At 39.4% G+C, this 14,367-nt stretch overlaps 1 long non-coding RNA gene across 1 annotated transcript in view; it reads right to left on the reverse strand.

Moving 5' to 3' along the window:
• LOC127473153 (uncharacterized) overlaps positions 1 to 11,738 on the reverse strand; it is a 28,253-nt gene extending 16,515 nt beyond the window's left edge. The window contains exons 1-3 of the long non-coding RNA XR_007905293.1: positions 11,585 to 11,738; positions 9,459 to 9,574; positions 3,743 to 3,895 (exon numbers count right to left, since the gene is read on the reverse strand). This is a non-coding gene — a long non-coding RNA (uncharacterized LOC127473153). The remainder of the gene's footprint in view (positions 1 to 3,742; positions 3,896 to 9,458; positions 9,575 to 11,584) is intronic.
• Between the last annotated feature and the right edge of the window lie 2,629 nt (positions 11,739 to 14,367).

The raw sequence follows: 14,367 nt of genomic DNA on the forward strand, positions 1-14,367 counted from the left end.
TGCTAACCCATTCCCTAATACCATTACCCTCCAGTAAATACTAGGGCACACTTCTTGTGGCCAAATCCACACCCCAGTCCTGCTACAGGCACATACACATGTTATTTTTACATAGGTGCAACCTCACACTGCTTGTGCAGTACTGGACCCGTGGCTGCAGAGGAGCTGGTGAGCACCAAGGAGGAGAGGACATTATGCACACAGCTTTGACACACCACCACACACTGCAGCTGGGCAGCTCCTGCTTACCAGCACTAGCAGGAGACTGAATTCTGAAAAAGAGGAAGGCTGGTATCCAAACAGAAATCTATTAGAGAAGCCCTCTATCAGAGCTGACAAACGCTTGCTAGATGTGTTCATTGGCAATTATTTATAATTTCTACTCTTCTAAGTACCTGGTGGGGCTCAGTGCAGGCACAGATCTCCTCCCAGACATGATCATAGCTCTGCTGTCCAGAAGCATGAAAAGAAGCAGTAGAACTTGACCTCACAGGATGTGTTTCAAACACCTTGTGTTCCTGGAGATCCTCTATCACTCTCTCTCTCTGTCCAACACCTTGCTTCAAATCATATCAAATACAGACAAAAGATTCACAAGGCCAATGAGGCAGCATGCCAGACCCCATCCTGCAGTGAGTCAAGGTCAATTCAGAGCATCTAGTCTCTGCAGCACTGCTCCTTACTGCTTCTCCTGGATTTGGGACAGTTGTCTGCTGCCCCCTCTCCAAGGTGAAAATTTAGAAATGGACTTGCCTGTTATAACATAAGGAGGAAATACACCAGATAAGAAAGAATATGAAAATAGGGTTTTTTCCTGAGATTTACATAGAGGAGGGACTACCTCTCTCCTTTCCTGTTGCCCCTCACCCTTAATGAGTGGTGATCAAAATCAAACATATTGTATTTGGTGAGAAGTCACTATGGAAAAAAACCAAGGAGAATGATCTTTTTTTTTTCATTTTATCAGTGAACTGCAAAGCCATTTTACTTCTGCTAGTGGTGCTGATGGTTTGCACCCAAGCATTCCAGAAAAATTACCTGTTGTGGCAAGCTTTGAAAGAATGGTTTCTTTGTGAAGTATCTGGCATGGGGAAAAGGTCTGAAAACAGGGATCATAAAAGAAAACTTATCTCACTGCTAAATAAATTTAAAAATAAAAGACTATAATTGCCTAATCTTTCTAAGAGTATCATCAAAATAAAATCTGTTAAATTATTCAAAATATTGTAAAGCCAGCCTCAGCTGTAAAATCTACATATCCACTTTCTGACTTTTGGAATGCAAGATGAGTTCTCTCTCAAATGCTTTGTGAGACCCACAAAAGTAATAATGAATGTTAGACAGGAACCAGGGAGACTAAATATATACAGAGTACTGACAAATCCCAGGTTAAATAAAATTATTATTATTAGTAGTACAAAAGTAATTTTTAAAAAACACATGTAATCTCACAGGAGTTTTTTAAATTGCCACTTCTATCACTATAATATATACTGATATATATATTATTATATTATATATATAATATAATATAATTATATTATATATAATATATATAATATATACTTATATATACTTCTATCAAGTATAATTTGAAAAACATAGTCATGTTTTAGCAATTATTAGCATTAGTAAAATTTTGTTGACAGGAATTCCAGCAAAGCCTTGATAGAATTCTAAGGGTACTAAGAACAGGAGTTTTATAGGACTCCTCATCACCTGTTTCGATGATAACCTCCTCGCTTCACACAGGAGGAAAAAAATTAAAAAGGAGGGTGCAGGGGAGCAAGTAGCCTTTAATAAAAATTAAATATCAAACTCTATGGGAATTATTTTTCCATTGATTTCCCAAGTATTTCCTTAATTCACTTTCTTACTGGTTGGGAGTCAACGATTTCTGATCCATTACTGCTTCTCTACTAAACAGATACCAGCCAGCAGGGATCCCACATCAAGGCTTGCCCATAACTTGAACACATACACAGCAGCATCTGGGACCCTGTGACAAGCCCACTACCCCCTTTCTAGACAGTAGGGATCTTCAAGCCAGACAGAGGTATTTGGAATGACTGGAGCAGTGGTTCCTTGGGGAGAGAAAACAAAGGAGCTCAGTGACATTTCAGGGCTGAAACAGCCTCACATGAGTTTGAGACACAGCTTAAGGCTGCTCTGGTGTACTCAACACCACCAGAGCACTAAAGGAAGACAGAGACAGCACATCAAGGACTTTCTAATTGTCAGGTATGTGACTATTGATAGAAGAGGGCACACAGGGGCATGACTTCTGACAGCTTCAGAGGAGCTATTTATTTTCTGGTTCCTGTGTAAAATTGGAAGCTGAACTACAAGGTGTTCTTATTTTTTGTAGTCCTTCAGGCTCACCCAGGGGATGAGAGGCAGTAGCATTATCCTTTGACTGCAAGATCAGTGTTACTGAATGATATTTATATAGATCCAGCCCTACAGTAGAAGTTCACCATCTTAATTGCATTAGTTCATGTCATCTTTCAGAGGAAGAGCACTGCTGTTATACCAGTTTTATGGATGAGGGTACCAGACCTGCTCAAATTTCACTGGGAAAAAGTGGCAAGACTCCAGTACACCTGACAGTCTGTCACACCCACAGCTCTTTCATGCATCTGCAGTAGGAGTGAATGAGCAGACCTTACTGGGCAGGTGCAGGTCAGCCCTGTAGGGTACATCCAGTGAATAAGATGCAATTAGGACAAAGGAATGTGAGGTGTAAGAGGTGCCTCAAGCTCGCTGTGGATGCAAAGCAGACCTGATCTGTGAATATACATTGCCATTTTTCCAAGGAGGCTGGGTAGCACGCAACCTAGACAGAGCTGTCCTGCAGCACATCCTCAAAATGTCCAAAACCGGCATTATATTACCATAATCAAGAGAACCTGTGAAGCTAGAACCAAAATAGAGACACTCAGTAACTGCTCCCTGGGGTGCACTGTGCCCTACCAACTTGTACCTTGCTATTGGAGTCTCTATCTTTGGAGCACAGGTCTGAACCTTGATCATATTTAAAAAAAGGCAGTTCTGAACAATCCCTTTGAAACAACTGCCAGGGCTGATTTTGACCTGACTTAGGTGAACTTCAGAGCTTTTGAATATATATGGAAGCGTTCAAGCTGCCTTTTGAAACTGTTGAACTGAGAAAGACAGGGGAAAATATCTCTGTAGCACCTTAGTAATGGGTCTTTAATGAATTCAGGCATAAATACATGATACATAAACCTGAGGCAACTTTTCTCTAGAGATTTCAATTTCCCTGGAAGAGCCCAATAAATAAATTAAAATAACTTTAAATTAAATCACTTTAAGTCACATTAACTCTAGAGATTTTGAATGAAGGTCCATCAACTTAGTTCCTTTCTTCCATTGTTTCAATTTCATCAAAATTTCATCCAGGGATCTACTTTAGGCTTAACTTGGTTGTCATAAAAGTAACAAAAAAACTTATGAATACTGCTACATGTTTTTGATATAGGAGGCAATATTTAGTAAAGAAAATGCAACACATGCATTTTGTATTTTCAACAGATATGAATAGAGGCTCTTGACTATACAGAAATATTGTAGTTTGATAAGGCCTGGATTATTAAAAAAATATTCACTCCATTTGTCAAAAGGAACATTTTAGACTTTAATCACTGAAATGTATCTTGGTACATCCTGAAGACTGGTTAGGACTAACAATAACTTAAAGAGGGAAGTTCCTCATAATTACCTTTAAATAAGGGATCCAGTTGTCTCTCTTTTTCAAAGCCCTGGCTGGATCTAGCGTGCCCCAGTTCTCTGACTGAAAAACCTCTGCATCATAAAGTGGAAAAGTTCTCATTGTCAGCTTTTTGCAGAAGATGCTTCTAAATTTTTGGAGAACCTAAAACACAAAAGGAGATGGTACTGTTGTAAATTTCCTACGATTGATATGAAATCCTAGAGCAAAGTAATACTGCATATTATGAGGGAAAAAAAAAAGGAGTGGTAAAGGACTGAAGAAGACATTCTGGTCCTGTGTTTTCCATCTTTTCCAGCAGACACAATGAAAGTCCCTGCTGTTAATTCTGGTGACTCCAAAAAGAAGACCAGTGTTTTCTAAACCACTGTCCTTCAACCAAAGTCAATAGCAGATCTCTTATCACTGGCTTTGTTAGGAATAGCATTAGCCTAGAAGATTTACTTTGAAAATCCTGTTCAAAAATTAAGAAGCCACTGCCAGCCCACAGTAAAGGTAAGGTACATCATTGCCTAGTTGTGTAAACAAGTCTGCCTGCGCTTATCTCTGATAGCTCAGTAAGTTCAGCTGAACTACTCAAATGCTAATTTGAGGAAAGGTTTACAGGCCAGCTTATGCAACCAAACCTTCGTCCTTTTCAGCTGACCACCTGCACTCATACAAGGTGCAGTTTGTAAGGCAAGCCATGCATTTAAAAGCAGTGTGCTGTTTCTGTTTAACAGTTACGCATCTCTTTTTGACCCTGGACACACGGTGGAGATTTTCAGTTGGTTTCACGTTTTAGATGACAGAAAAAATGAGTTTTCCTGCTGGTGTCTCCTGATCTGTGGAGGCTGGCAAAGTCCCGGGCAAGCGTGTGTTGCAGTCGACCTCTAGTGGAAGTACCACAGCTCAGGGAGACACCAAACAAGGGCAGAGAAACTGGAGAAAACACACAAAACCAACAAAAACAGGAGTGAGAGCTAAGAGAACAAAGGTACGGCCTCAGAGCCATGATACTGAAAATGTGGATGCCAGCCGTTACTAGAGGTTAGTGGGAGCGAGCTGAACCTTTTTTCTGCTTCCGGTCAAGAGCAAAAATGCCACAATCTCATTTTCGTGAAGCAAAACACTAACTCGTAATAAATGGAACTTTCTTCCATACTTTAAAATTTTTTTTTTTTTTTTTTTTTTTTTTGCATTGAGAGATGCATTTCACTTACTCCATCTCATCAGCTGAGTTATTGAGATCCTTAAGGTTATAGTCCCAGGTTTTAGTTCTGTGCCAGGGCAAAGTGAAAACTGTGTCCTTGTGGCAGGATTCTGCAAAAAGCCATAATCAGACCAGCTGGAGAACATCAACACTTCAAGCAACATGAGTGTAAGCAACATGTCTGTAAGCAGTGCCATCAGTGTCCTTTGCTTTGTATCCACACAATGATGTAATTCCCTTTTATTTAATCCTGAAGCTGAAGTATGTCAGAGAATGGAATGTGATGGGGGGGAAACCCACATTGTGTGGATTTTTATTATTTTCATATCTGTTTTAAGAAAAGGCCTTCTACCAGACCCCAAAAGACAAACAGCTGTTGGAGGTTGAGGCACCTCCACGGTCCTTGGAGGAGTGCCTATCTTCAAGCATGGAAAGGATGCCAGCTAACAAATCCTTCTGTCTGAACAGAGTGCTGGCTCAGGAGCATACAACACTCTTCTCACACACACCTCCCAAATCTTCACATGCCATAAGAACTTTAAGTATGTTACTATTTCAGAGTTATCACTCTCTGGTATCTGATTCTGGCATGATGCTGCTATCACCAACTTCTGAAACAAGGGTGTGCTTGGGATGGTGAATTTGGCCTGGTATCAGTGTTGGAGAGTCTGTTGGCAACATAGCACACATTTTTCAAAGAACTGAAATGCTTTCTCCTTCTTTACATCATCTCAGGCTTGCTCATGGCTTTGAAGGATACCAGTATTCCTTCATCATTGAAGAGCCAAAACTACTGTGTTCCTGTAAGTTTTGTCGTATTTTCTTCCCTTTTTCCAGCTCTTTGATGGGTATATTTAACACTGCGGGTTTGTTTGGTTGGTTGGTTGATTGGCTGGTTTTTGTCTTAGGCCAAACCATAACAAACAGCAGCATTTTTTCTGCTACTACTTTTCCAAAGATTTTTGAAAGCCCAAATAAGTATCGACTGATTGTCCTTTACCCAGTACCGGTGAGTACTGCTGATACATGCAAAGATCCTAGCAGGTAAGTTAGAGTTTGCTAAAGTTCAGCAAAAATCTTGGGGTTTAGTGGAACTACATGTAATCAAATTTTTTTCTCATTGTTTCATCAATAAAGGGCCATCTGTGTTTCTACTCTGTGCTTTATTTCTGCTTTGTTTTTTAATGTCTTGTCTAATCATTCTGCTGTTTCATCTATGATGCTCAGATCTACATAGCAGATTAATGAAGCTTATGATGGTAATATGATACTGTTCCTCAAATATTAGATAACTAGATACTGAAAATCAAAATGAGCTAGAGCATGTTTGATTTGCTTTTAATACCAATAAGGCTCTACTCCACAGAATGGCTCAGGTGAACTTTGTGATGTATTGTAGGTCTTGCGCCCTTCTCTGTACATTATTAGCCCACCATATCCAAGATCAAGGATCATCCCTCCTTCTCCTATCCTGTTCATGTAAGAGAAATGTGGCAGGTTCAAAGGCCTTCATTTGGAAAGAAGAGCTTAACCACCCTCTTCCTGCACTGATGGCACTGTACTCCTGGGGCAGTGCTGCCATATCTTCCCCTCATGGGACCCCTTTGGGCCTAAGGAATCAAAGAGAGCTGTACCAGCATAGCCAGTTAGACCAGTTAGAGCTTAATTAGACCACTAACAAAGGGCACTGCTCTCAATGCTCACTGGTTGGGCAGTGCTACTCCAGCTGAGGGCTGTGCCTTCCTCCTCTGTGCAGACCCACAGGTACATCCCTTGTGGTAGAGGTTTGCAGTGAAGAAAGGAGACAGGTAGAACAAGTCACAGCCCCTTTTCATTCCTCCACCCTGGCCAGCCCATTCCTCACTTGCAAGGAGGATGTGTGCCCCCCCAGGAGAGAGGGGTTGTGCTTTTCCAGAGGCAATAATCCTGTGAGCTCCTAAAGTTCCATACCATTTCCACTCTGTATGTAACAGCATGGGTTAAATCATAGGACTTAAATGCTGCCTTGCTTGCTAAGTACCACTCACACAGGTAACTACATAACATCACTCCCTTCCTTCAAAACGAAAGAGAACTTGAAAATAACCACAAGCAAATTCTCCTAGAGTTATTTCAGTATAAGTCTTTAAATAATAGTTTTCTTCTCTTAGTTTCTCCAGAAACAGGCCACCCACAGAAATATTTTACATAATATTCTTGCAGGAAATTGGCAGGGTGAGTTTCAGGATTTGGCATAATTGGAAAAACATCTTGGATTCTCCACCAAGTTGATCCCACAAGCATCCTTCTGAACAGCCTGCTTTTGCAGCCCAGGGCACAGTAAGGCCAGGGGAGCAACTGCTGCATATTCAGGGCTCCAGACTCTGAAATCTGAACACCAGATTTCCAGGATTCTTGCTGACTTTAAAAGCCACACTCCAAATTCCTTAAGCATGCAAACCAAGGATGGCAACATTTTCACTGTTAACCTTTCTCAGAAAATACATATCAACAAAAGATATGTAGGACTGTGGTTTTAAAAGAAAGCTGATAATTTCTCGCCATTTCTTCCTAAAACTCTTAATCAGGGAAACACATCAGTATTAAAAATATCTGAATTCTTATCAAAAGCACTTCTTAATTTTTCCCAGTTGTCTCGGACCACATCAGGATATTTCTCATCAGTCACATTCATTCTATGAGAAATAGGCAGTGGTTGGAGAACCTTGGGTTAAGAACATATCAGTTGTTTTTCTTAGTCCTTTAGAAAGCATAAAAACTGTTCAGTGGCAAACTTAGTAACAAAATAAAACACAAAAGAGAAAAAACAAACAGTAGTTCTCCATTGTATCTAATTCCAGAAGTTTATTCACTGTCAATGACTTGTAGAACTGATAAAATAAAATCATTGAATAAATTAGATAAAATAAGGAAGTATTCAAATTTATTTACAAAAGGTGATGCTTAAATAAACAAATACTCCCCAAGTCTGCAGACTTGAGATGTTTCAGTCCCTGACACTGTCCTGCTCTATCTCTTCAAGCTTTCTCCTCATCCTGGATCTCCTCAGATCCAAGCAGCTTAATGCTACACTGCACACAAGGAGTTCACTACTCCACTTACCTAAATTAATTTTTATCATTGCAGTATTTCCTTTCTAGTAAAATCAATCTGCTAGAAGAATTGAAAGTCACATGTATGCAGTCTAGTTCATTAGCTACAAACCTCTAGATTTCTAGATTTCTTACATTGATCTTCCTTTGTCTATTTTCTTATCCAAGACTTGGATGCTTCATAATTATACTTCACTGTTCAAAAAATGCTCATCTTACCTGGAGAAAGCTACCTTCAGAGACTGTAGGTGACACACTATAACCACCAGGTGTAAATCATCAGATCTTCCTGTGACACTGGATTTTTCTTTCCTGTCAGACAACTTTACCTTGCCACTGAAAGCCTTGCAGCCCTCTGAACATTGTATATGTGACTAATTTTCTTTTGTTTTTATATATAAAAGAGAGACTGTTACTTTTGCACTTTCTTCCTGAATTAGCTAGAAGGCCACTGCATTCCCACTGCATGAGGAATCATAGCTTGTGAGTAATCTCAAAGGTTTATTTCCTCTCTAAATGATTACAAATGGTACTTCTGACCCAATGAGGAAAAGGGAATTTCAGTCCCAATAGTGAATCTTTCTGAGCAGCTAATTCTGACTATAAGTCAGAGGGAAAGTCTAGACGAAAATTACCCTTAGCATTAATAGCTTTTAATTTGGGTGGAACAAAAAGCAGTTGCTGACACATTGTTTTTCATGAACAGCTGCTGTGCTAGATGTATACATGTCAGATCCTAGGTTTGATTCTCTCCTGATAAAGGGGATAAAACTGTCCAATAACACTGTCATGCACACAAAAGCTCTTCTATCTTAGCATGTGCAAATATTTACTCTGGGCTAGCAGAGTAATAATGTCTGCAAAAAAAGGTGAATGAAATCAGAAATAACCAGCAAATCACACATTTGTAAACAATAGCAGCTTGACATTATAGGAAACTTGGACAGCATATAGATCATCCTTAGCATTGGAGAGTAACACCAAAACAACAGCTAGTCAGCCACCAAAGTGTACTTCCCCTAAGCTGACCCAGTGGAAGTATTATTGGGTGTTAAAAAAACCCTAGTTAATACAAGGAAAACGGCAGAATTCAGTCCACTGAACCTAGAAATTTGAATTCCTCTTAAAAATGAAAATAAAAATAACAATAGCCTGCAACACAGATGTCCTAGAACAGCACAAAACCATCAGAGAATTGGGAGAACCTTGTCCCAGCCCACCTGATCTGGCATAGATTCCCGTCCTTTAAAGAAAGAGAAGAAGAGAAAATTTTCATATCATACAAGGGAACTGCAACCACTGATATTTTCATTCCTGTTTTCAGAAGGGAGTTTCATGCTGTTTTTATATTTTCAAATGTGCACAATGCAACCTGCTGGGCCAGAGAAAGCTCCTGGGTCCTTGCAGGAAGTGGGATCCCTACCTGGGTCAGCAGCAGGGGCAAGCTTGCTACTGTGTGCTCCCTTCAGGTTATTCCCAGCTCTCTACCTCCCTCTGCATGACAGCAGCCTGAATAACACAGGGATTTGCTTCTGGCACCTGCAAAAGGAGAACACGTTGAATTTATCTGTTTTTCAGGCTATAAAAAAATTCTAAAGAAGTGGCAGATAGAGAAAAATCATTAGGCTTTGAATTTATTTGAGAGTTGTCACATAAATAAACGCTGCAGAGCCAGGTCCAGATTAGTATTCAAATAGGGTCATGCTGTGTTACTACTGTGCAAACAACATTACGACCCTTCCCATTCTGTCTTTACAGGCCCAGATTCAAAAAAACATATAATTCTCTCTGTTTTAATTTTCAGTTATTTCTTGGTAAAGAGCAAAGAGATCTTTTTTTTAAACCAGTGTTTATTTTAGCCACCTATCCATAAACCTTTCTTCAGTATTACCTCTCTTTCTTTTCTGAAACAAGATGCATCCTTTGGAATTCCAACAGAGTCACAGGGAAAAAAAAGTTCAGTAGGATGCTACATACAAGGTGGTATAAATCAAACCTTTTTCAGGCCCAGTATATAGCTCAGATGGTGAATTTAAGAGTAAGCAAGTTTAATGATATGAAAAGACTATATTAAACCAGCAGAATTTATTTAATTACCAGATTTTTTTGGCAAACTCTTTCTTCCACCTCAAAGCCCTGAAAAAGTCCATCAGGATGTTTGTCAATCCTATGAACACATACTACAATGCACAGCTATGCAATGGAGCTCCTTGACAAGCATCCTTCACAATTTAGTCACCTTCCTAGTACACCCGTGTCACAGAAAGGGGAGCTGAGGAAACTTTTGGAGAAGAACTGGTTTTTAATTCCCATATATCAACACTGGACATCAGGAAAAGGATCTTCACCCAGACACTGGTTGGTCACTTGAGCAGGCCCCTAGGGAAATGGCCACAGCACCAAGCCTGGCAGAGTTCAAGGAGTGTCTGGATGATGCTTTTTGTCATATGGTTTAGTTTGAGGTAGTCCTGTGAGGAGCAGGGAGTTGGACTCATTAATTCTTATGGCTCACTTCCAACTTGATATATTCTAAGATTCTATGATAAATATACTTACAGGAACCATACATTACACATTTTTAATGTACTTGAGTGAAACAAATTCATGAAAATTAAAAACAGGTGAAAAACTGGACCATTAAAAAAAGGGGCTCCTAAGTCTCACCCAAAAGCAATATATGGCAAACTCTAAGGGAACACTTCAGAACCTCAAAGAGGTAGGATCAGGAGGGGGCTTATGATCATCTACCACTTCCACTGCTCTAAGGCAGGAAAAAGTAAATCTGTTCCCTAAAGGTATTTATCTATCCTGTTCTTAAAGATGGATGGTCACTACAGATGGTCAGCAACCTCCTAGTCTAGAGACAAGTGTTTATTTACACTGTCTTTGGAAAGCTTGAATTTTAGCCCATTATTTTATGTCCTATTCATAAGTGCAAACAGAAGTTTATCTCTTCACCTTTACAGCAATCTGCCATGTGTCTCAAGATTTATAATCTAGAGAAACCAGAGTGGAGACATAAATCCAGCTCCTTTCCTTTTTGTCTTAACTGTCCTAATCAAATGTTCTTCACCTCTGTTTTCCTCCACATATTCTCCAGGTAGTCTACAGCTTCCCTGAAGCACAGTGCCAAACTTGGGCACATTGCCATAGTTTGCATCTCATAACCACTGAGGAAAGTGAGAGCAGCTGCCTTATATGTGACCACTCTGTTTATACATTGTGGCGTTATGTTTGGAGAAGCTTCCTCTTCCCTGTAAGAAGGACATACTTGAAATGCTAGGGAGGTCTAAAGTTTTGCTTACAATATGCACCATGAAATCAATTTAGTTTATGTTTTGACATTCCTTTCCATTTCAGCCACAGTTCTGTGGTAAACACACAATGGAAAAGCTGGTACTCCTGACTCCCATGTATGTATTCAGGTCTCAAAATTGAACAGTTAGACACACACAACTTTTGTATCACAATTGAAAAAAAAACCCAAGAAGATACAACACGTTGCTATAACTCCACTCTCCCCTTCGTTCCCTAGCAAATTCTTGGTACCTGTATGCCCCACTAGGCATTCTTGGAGTACCCTGTTGTCTTCTATTTCCACCTTCAGCTCTGTCAGCTGTGCTGCTAGTTCTTGTTCCAGCTGCTGGACATTCTCAGTAGAAGAGAGCTGCTATACTTCCAGCCATTTTACCTATTTCATTTTGGCAGACTAAAAGACAAAGCAGTCAAGAAGCAGCTCCGTTCTCAAGAGCAAATCACTTGTGAACTCTGGACCTGGAGAACTGTGCATGCAAAAAGTACAAATTTCCACTGCTATATAGACAATATCCACTTCATTAAATAATTGTTTATTCAGCATCTCCTTTAACAAGAAGACTTTTAATATCAGGAACAGAACTGGGTGAATGTGATTTTTCCCAGTTTGATTGCCAGCCTGAGGAAAACAGGAGAAAAACTGGGTCTCCTGCATCCCACTAACAAATGCAATCTCTTTCCTCCTTCACCTCCATTCTTAATGACACCTCAGAGAGTTTAGGTAATTAAACATAAATTTGATGTGTTGAATAAAACATTTTACACAAGAAGAATCAAAACTTTTTGCTTTCTTTTTTTTTTCCACAACCAAATATGCTGACATTCAAAATCTATTTTCTCCCCATTTTTCTCACCTGAAATTATTATTTAAAGTTGACCAGAATAAAAGGAATGAAAGGATTTGCAAGAAATGCCACTTTTTAACAAATGTGCTGTTTGTAAATAACCACTAATACGAAATTCACTCAGTTCTGACAGGAAACATTTGGTTTGTGATAATTTCTAAAGTAGCCTTGCTCTCTTCTAAACATCTGGAACTGGAATTATTTTATTCATTTTTTTGGGGGGGGGGGCATAATCAAACAGAAAGAAAAAAATTGCTTCTAAGGGAAGAAGCAAGTAATTGCAGAAAGATTTGATGTTTCTTGGAAGCAAAGGGTAGGTAAGAGGGTTGTAATCAATTTACAGAGATGCCTATCAAGCTTGAACTAACAACACAAGACACGAAATCTGACACTAAAAGCATAATATAAACAAGGTAGAACAGCAACTACACCTTGGCAGCAGGAAATGACATGCTTTGGAAAGACTGAATTTATGTTAAAGATAATGAGATAGTCTGCTATTTTAACAAATTGACATTTATGACTGAATAGCATCATTCAAAGTTCAAAGGGAATCTAAGTGCAGTATATTTACTTACTTTGGGGAACGAAGATAAAGATTTCTACTAGATTAGTACTAAAAAGAAAAAATGTGCCATGCTCTACAAATGCCTTCAGCTGGTCACTGAACCTAGGTGAAACTCCAGACAGTTTGGGCAAGTGAGGAGAACATTTAGAGAAACCATCATAATCTGGGTCATAACGGAAGAACAAAACTAGACCTGAATGTTAAGTGCTAACACCCAAAAAGATCTAATTTAGATAAATTAATAAAAGCAATTAGAAAACTCAAAAGCAACCAATACCTCAAGGATTTTGATATTAGAGAAGCTGGAGAATCTTTAAATCAATGATTAAAAGTTAAATGGAACTTGCCCTCAACAATAAAAGCAGAGGAAAGAGGTTGGAAGCAATCATGGTGGAGCTAACCCAAAAGTCAGGGCTGGGAAGCCCAAAACTAAAGCGAGAAATATCAGCTAAATTAAAAATTGCTAAGGAAAATAAAGAGAAGAATGTTCTTCAGCTGCACAAATAAGAAGGAACCAAGAGAAAAGAAATGATGCCACTATGCCAAGTGGAGTTCAGATAAAAATAATTCAGATATACTAATGGCAACTATTTACCTCAGCTATTTGATAACATGGAAGTAAACTTAGGGTAGCAGAGTGATGCAGTGGGAATACAAATTACCATTTCTGGGTACAAAGAAAAAACTTCTGGCAAAATAGTTAAGCTGCCCATAAACAAATTCAGGTTGCAAAAAGAAATCATCTTAAGTAGCAACAAAATAAAATCCTCTAGTATACTGTGTCTTTCCAAAGAACACAGCACTGAGACCCTGATATCCTAGTTTTGGATTAGTGAAACTACTCATCATGGGGAAGTTACACTAAGTGCATTCTCAGGACAGGCACCCACATTTAGACCAATGCACAAGAGGATGACATGAAAATAGGAGGAAAAATGGTTGTATGCAGAGCAATGCACAGAATTCCCAGGCTGTCAGTAGCCCAGGACTTGCCCAGTGCTTCTGGATTTCGAAGAGCACACCCAGGAACCCCAGAAATTAGAGAAAAAAGCTTCACATTTCATAAAAAATTACCTGGTCAAACTCTTTGTACCATATAAATACCTTAATTTAGGTTCACCTATCACCCCAGACTCCCTGTGTATTCAGTAGAGAGAATGAGGCATTTGGGATAAGATTCATCTGACCTGTTTTAGCTGTAACACTTCCATCAGAAATGCTTGCTTCTCTTTGCTAATCTAAGACAGACTATGGCACCCACATGGGGAGCCCATGAAGACCTTCAGGTAAGCACCTGAGCCATAACACAGGCAACTTGCACAAGCTTCAACAGGTCCCAGCAGGGGACACAACAGAGGCAGCCTTGACCACTTCAGTACAGGCAAGCAGAGGAAATCAGAAAATGCTTCATCAGAAATAAGAACACTTGTTTTATTATCCCCACTTCCTTGGCTTTTTTCCTGCTATAAAATCATCATGTGTTTGTACAGTATTCTTATTCTGGGAATGTCTTTTGGTCCACATAAACATCTGCACTTAGTTACATTAGCCAGTATCCAAATCTCAGCGAGATCCTGCCCTGATTATTTTGTTCTGAATGTTTT

This window comes from Manacus candei, unplaced genomic scaffold (assembly GCF_025592945.1).
Source record: "Manacus candei isolate 608988 ecotype Guabito, Panama unplaced genomic scaffold, ASM2559294v1 h1tg000034l, whole genome shotgun sequence".
Classification (NCBI taxonomy): domain Eukaryota; kingdom Metazoa; phylum Chordata; class Aves; order Passeriformes; family Pipridae; genus Manacus; species Manacus candei.